The sequence below is a fragment of the Lampris incognitus genome, chromosome 14 (genome assembly GCF_029633865.1).
Source record: "Lampris incognitus isolate fLamInc1 chromosome 14, fLamInc1.hap2, whole genome shotgun sequence".
Taxonomy (NCBI): Eukaryota; Metazoa; Chordata; class Actinopteri; order Lampriformes; family Lampridae; genus Lampris; species Lampris incognitus.
Genome location: NC_079224.1, coordinates 16,714,722 through 16,721,425, shown reverse-complemented (window position 1 = coordinate 16,721,425; position 6,704 = coordinate 16,714,722).

Sequence of the window (6,704 nt, the reverse complement as noted above, 5' to 3'; positions counted from 1 at the left end):
CCGGCAAGGAGGGGGTTGCCGTAGTCCAGCCGGGAGATGACCAGAGCCTGGATGAGAACCTGTGCCGTCTCGTCTGTGAGGAATGGGCAAATCCTCCTGATGTTATAGAGGAGAAATCTGCAGGAGCGAGCAACCAATGCAACGTTTGCAGCAAATGACAGTTCATCGTCCAGGATCACACCCAGATTCCTCGCAGTCCGAGTTGGCGTCACCACGGTATTGTCAATGGTGATGGCCAGGTCTCGGTGCGGGTAACCTTTCCCTGGGAGGAACATCAGCTCTGTCTTGTCCAGACTGAGCTTCAGGTGGTGTGTTGCCATCCACTCCGAGATGTCAGTCACGTCAGCCAAGATGTCAGTTCTCCTTCTTCTTCTTTTTCTTCTTCTACCATTGAAGTATCTGGACTTCAGACAGAACAATAGCAAAGCAAACCAAATTTAGCAGATCGGTGTAACTGGCCATACCAAATTGTCCCTAGGAATGAATGTGTGTGTGTGTGTGTGTGTGTGTGTGTGTGTGTGTGTGTGTGTGTGTGTGTGTCTGTCCTGTGATGGCCTGGCGGCCTGTCCAAGGTGTCTCCCCTCCTGCCGCCCAATGAGTGTTGGGATAGGGCTCCAGCATCCCCGCGACCCTGAGAGCAGCATAAGCGGTTAGCATAATGGATGGATGGGTTTTGTCTCACCTACAACTCAGACAACAAGTACGTAAATTAGCCACACGATGGCGCTATTACGCGCAACATTTAATTCTGGTCAATAACTTCCAAACATTCATTGAAATGGTTTAGAAAATGATCGTGATAATACGGTTGAAGGTTTTATTTCCACTCGTGTCCTCTGAGTTGTTTACTTACAGATGTTGTGTTTACTGAGAGAGGATGCTGCTGAATTGGTGTTTCTAACAAAACATTGTTTGCCTTCATTCTTATTTACTGTAAAATGCTGCGGTTGTATAAAGAAAAATAACCTGGAAGAGAACTTAATTCCCTCCAGTTGGTTTTTATAATGACTGTTTATTGCTCTAATCACAGTTATCTTGTGCAGACTGTGGAAACAGCATAATCTGTTTTTTTTCACACAGTTACGTCTCTTCATTATTCATTGAGGAGCAAAAATCGACTCCATAACCTTGACATAAATGGTATTTTGTAAATGTTATCATGAAAATCCTGGTGGTTGTGGTGACCTTCCCGGGCCACGGCAGCACCAGCTGTATGTCTGGCAGACTGAACGGGAAGGAATGAGAAACACACTTTTCTTCTTGCCGTCTGAGTTGAGAATGCCTTATGCAAAACATCAGGTACAATTACTTTAGAAAAGGAATAAAACTCGCGCTACTTGTTTTGATTGGTGTCGTTTCACAGTGATGGGGGAGAGTTCACATATGTAGAGCCACATTTATCACTTCTGAACAATGTTTTAGATCTGTTTCTTATTGACAAAATGGGGTTCCCCCTCCCCCCAAATCTGATTGGCTAAAGATTAAATTCAAGCGCTTACTTATTCTGTAAACCCACAAAAACTGTGATGGTTCTCCTTTTTGAAAACATTATCACACCAGCCATGAGACGACTTTAGCCAATATGAAAATTGATGGATGTTTATTTTAAAATCAGTGAAAAGTTATTTGAGTTAATGATTGACTCCATTTCCTCGCCCAGCATTACACAGTAGCGCTACGAGCTGTGCGTGAGGGTGAGGTAGGTGTTGCCTCGGTGTTTCAATCCAAACACATGCACGTCAGGTGAACAGGAGTGTTTAAATAGCCACATGCATGCGTGCATGATGTGTGAGTGAATATGTGTGTGGTCCTGGTGATGGACTAGACTAGTGGCCTTGTCCAGAGTGTCTCCCTGCCCTCTGTGCATGACTGCTGGGATAGACTGAAGCCCCTGCTTGACCCTGAATTCAATCAGCCGGGTATAGATAATGGATGGATGGAGTTAGACGTACACTATATGGCCAAAAGTATGTGGACACCCACAGATCCATATAACGAGTGGATTTGGTTATGTCAGCCTCATCCATTGCTGGTGCACGCATAAAATCAAGCACACATCCATGCAGTCTCCATAGATGAACGTTGGCAGTAGGATGGGTCATACTGAGGAGCTCAGTGACTTTCAACGTGTCTCTGTCATAGGATGCCACATTTCCAATAAGTCAACTGGTCAAATGTCTGCCCTGCTAGATCTGCACCGGACTGTAACTCCGTTATTGTGAAGTGGAAACGTCTTGGAGCACAAACAGCTCAGCTGTGAAGAGGTAGGTAGGACAAACAGGACCACAGAACGGGACCCCCGAGTGTAGAGGCGAGTAAAAGCCGTCCGTCCTCGGTTGCAACACTCGCTACCGAGCTCCAAACTGCCTCTGGAAGCAACGTCAGCACAAGAACTGTCGACCGGGTGCTTCATGAAATGGGTTTCCGCGGCCGAGCAGCTGCACACAGGCCTAAGATCACCATGCATAATGCCAAGCAAGCTGGGGTGGTGTAAAGCAAACCCCGCCATTGGAAACGCGTTCTCTGGAGTGATGAATCACGCTTCACTATCTGGCAGTCTGACGGACCAATCTCGGTTTGGCGGATGCCAGAAGAACACTACCTGCCCGAATGTATAAAGTGCCAACTGTAAAGTTGGTAGAGGAGGAATAATGGTCTGGGGCTGTTTTTCATGGTTTGGGCTAAGGCCCCTTCATTCCACTGGAGGGAAATCTTAAGGCTGCAGCATACAATGACACTCTTTTTGGCCTTTTTTTTGTGCCTCTATTGGATAGCGGACAGTGAAGCGGAAGACAGGAAACAAGGGGAGAGAGATGGGTAGGACATGCAACCAAGTTCCCTGGCAGGAATCGAACCACGGACGTTGTGGTTATGTGGCATACGCCATAACCATTCGGCCACCGGGGCGCCATATAATGATGTTCTAGAGAATTATGTGCTTCCAACTTTGTGGCAACAGTTTGGGGAAGGCCCTTTCCTGTTTCAGCATGACAATGCCCACATGCACAAAGCAGGCTCCATAAAGACATGGTTTACAGATTTTGGTGTGGAAGAACCTGACAGGCCTGCACAGAGCCCTGACCTCAGCCCCATCCAACACACTGACTGCGAGCCAGACCTTCCCCCAACATCAGTGCCCGACCTCACTAATGCTTTAGTGGCTGAATGGGAGCCAATCCCTGCAGCCATGTTCCAAAATCTAGTGGAAAGCCTTCCCAGATGAATGGAGGCTCTTATAGCAGCAAAGGGAGGGGGGAGGGGGGGCAACTCCATATTAATGCCCATGGATTTGGATTGAGATGTTCAACAAGCGCATGTTCAGGTGTCTACATACTTTTGGCCATCTCTTTGTTTATTTACAGCCAATGAGCTATAAACTTAAGGTTTGATTTACGTGTTACACTCCTAAAAAAAAAATCACATTTTGTGTTTCACTTACAGAAGCAGGCAGAGGGAGAAGTGAAAGCAGAGAGGCAACAGGCCCCATGCCTACACAGCCAACTATAAGTATAGCTTTTCAGAAGTAAAGGAAATATGAGAAGGACTCTCAATGCAGCGAGAACACCGGACAGGACGGTAGCAGAATTTATACCTGCATCGCTCATGTGTCCTGTTAACACAGCTGAAACGGATTCAGGCAAACGCATGAGCAGTGGAACCCCATGTATTAACTACCTCATAGAAATTATCCCCTGCTCTCAGAGATCCCCAAAATCCACACTTGGATTAAGGCCCTGGGTAGCTCACTTGGTAGCGTGCCTGGTGTTACGGCCGTGTACATACCTTGTGCATGGCATGGATACTGCCCAATGTTTTATTGTGAAGCAATTTGTGTCTTCACACTAGAAAAACGCTATAGAGGTGCAGTCATTTTCTTTATCATTACCCAGCAACTCAGAGAAAATCCATTTTATGTCTGCACATTTCATCTTTGAACCAGCAGGGCAGCAGTCACCTTTACACACATCAGTACTTGACTAAACCAAGGTCTACACTGTATTGTGGAGGCAGTATTCTTGTTTAAATTTGTTAAATTAGCATTCTAATATAGTTTTACAGCTGCTTGTTATTATTGTTCAGTTGTACGTATTTGGTTATTAGATAAGAGTACCAGTATAATTTGTTAACTTGATACTATCTTATAGCTATATGCCACAACTGTAACTCTTCAAACTTCTCCTGGATCGCCACCTTGCCATGGTGGAGAAACCAATGATCCCAAGAGCTATGCCGTCTGGAGCTTGGCTCCTGGTAGGGTCACCCAAGGTGGATAGGTCAAGGGGGAGGTTCCAGATGAAGCACGATCCAACAAAGACCTCAACGGTTGAACTGGTGGAAGATGTCTCCAGGTCACAACGGTAGTGAAGGCGGATGGAGGCTGCAACAGAGGGTGGTCCCCAATCATCTTGGTTCTCCATGCCATTGGACTCTGGCCACCCCCTGCCAAGGACCGTGTGGTGGCTGCAGGAGCATCAGCCACTCCACATAAAAAGCTGTCACATGCAGGTGTCCTCCCATTATGCGGCTCCAGGATCAGCCTCTACACCCACCTGAGGCCCTAGAGGGACCCAGAGGATGACCATACTCGACCCCGAGTGACCACCGATGATGAAGACTCTTCATAGTTATGTTAATAAAAGTGTTTAGCCACCACTACATGGGATTTGTACTTTTTTGCCGTGGTATCAAATTGATTATCTAGAATTGTGTCATTTCATTGGTATTGTTATCAAATAATAATAGTAATAATAATAATAATGATAATAAGTAGCCTACTTATTTCCCTGCAGTATTCAAAATATGCTCACAAGTCATGAGCACTTAACATTTCTGTCCTTTGGATAGAATTTGCTTATAAAAGCTAACACTTGGGGGGTGGCACGGTGGCGCAGGGGTTAGCGCAGTTGCCTCACAGCAAGAAGGTCCTGGGTTCGAGCCCCAGGGTAGTCCAACCTTGGGGGTCATCCTCTGTGGAGAGTTTGCATGTTCTCTCCGTCTCTGTGTGGGTTTCCTCCGGCTGCTCCGGTTTCCTCCCACTGCCCAAAGACATGTAGGGTCAGGTGAGTCGGCCATATGAAATTGTCCCTAGGTGTGAATGTGAGTGTGTCGGCCCTGTGATGTCGGCCTGTCCAGGGTGTCTCCCCGCCTGCCGCCCAATGACTGCTGGGATAGGCTCCAGCATACCTGTGACCCTGAGCAGGATAAGCGGTTTGGATAATGGATGGATGGATGTTATCGAATAACAACATAATGGTACTGTGATGTTAACAGCTGAGACAGTGACTGGCCTGCATAACACTTTGCAATCAAGGTAGGTTACATGGTGTTGTTCACCATATTACATCCCCCTCAGCATTTCTACACAACCACTTTGCACTTACGTTGGTCGAGTCGTTAAAAGGCAACACCTGGTTTTGCTTCCACAGTCTGCATTATTACGTAAAACTGCTTTGTAGCACTCATTATCTACGGTGCTTTTCAATAATGTCCTCAGTTAAGATGATTTTGGGATACACATTGCAAACTAAAGAGGCTCCATAAGATGGATGGTTCACCTTAGCCTTAAGATGCCTTTCTTTGGGAAACAAGGCCCAGGGGTGCGTTTCATGTCCTTGTCCATGCAGCAGTGTATAGCTATCTCCACTAGATGGCAGTAACATCTAGGCCTGATGCAGCCTCCAACCTGCGCCGCTCAAAGTGAGTTTACTCCTCCAAGGGGATTTATTATGGGAAACGTCGAGAAATTAGCTTGACTAAATTGACTGACTGACCAAATACATAAAGAAATGAATGAATAACGAACGAATGACGAGTTAAAGGTAGAACGAGTAGGATTTGTCGGTTGCGGTTTGTAAACACAAAGTTAAAACTTGGCCCCTCCCCCTGTTCAACGTCACCAAAAGGACACGCCCCCTGACCACATTAGCCAGAACACATCCCAGTGTACAGGGCCAACTCCGCGTCGCTCTTCATCCCCATCCTCTTCTTCAGTGCTCTCCAGCGGGTGAGAAACAACCCCAGACTCAGACTCACTCTCGTTTTGGAACGAGCTTTGTCATTGTCGTAGCTTCGCGTGCTTAGGATCTCGATCCGGCAACTGGTCGCTACGTTTTCTAGAGTCCCGCTGCCCAAAGGTTCACGCCCAGAAACGTCCCGTACACCGCTAATACGAACATACAGACACCGCCACACACGTCTAGTGGGTGATAAGTGATGATCGAGAGGGATTAATAGATGATTGAGAGGGACTCTATTTATTTTATTTTATTTTTAGGAAAATCCTACTCATCCTGCCTTTAAATAAACAAATGAATAGATAGATGAATTATTTAATAATCTAACACATCTTACATATAACATATTATTATGTATACGTATTGCATATAACACATCACTGCATTATAACTGGGCAGGTGATGACGTCACTTCAGTGATTTTCTTATCTAAGTTCGACAGTGTGTTTAATGTGAGCTTATTATGAACACCTGCATTACATCAGATCTGACCCTTAACACTGGTGAACCGTGTCAACACAGCGCCACATTAGTTTAGGCTCCCAAATGAAAAACATTTAATCGAAATTTAGGCCATTTCATTGAGCCGATTCTTATTATTATATCGATGATAATAACACAATAATAACAACAACAATAATCACTGTATTTCCAACCGTAAATAATTGCGTCTTCGAATGACGTAATCAA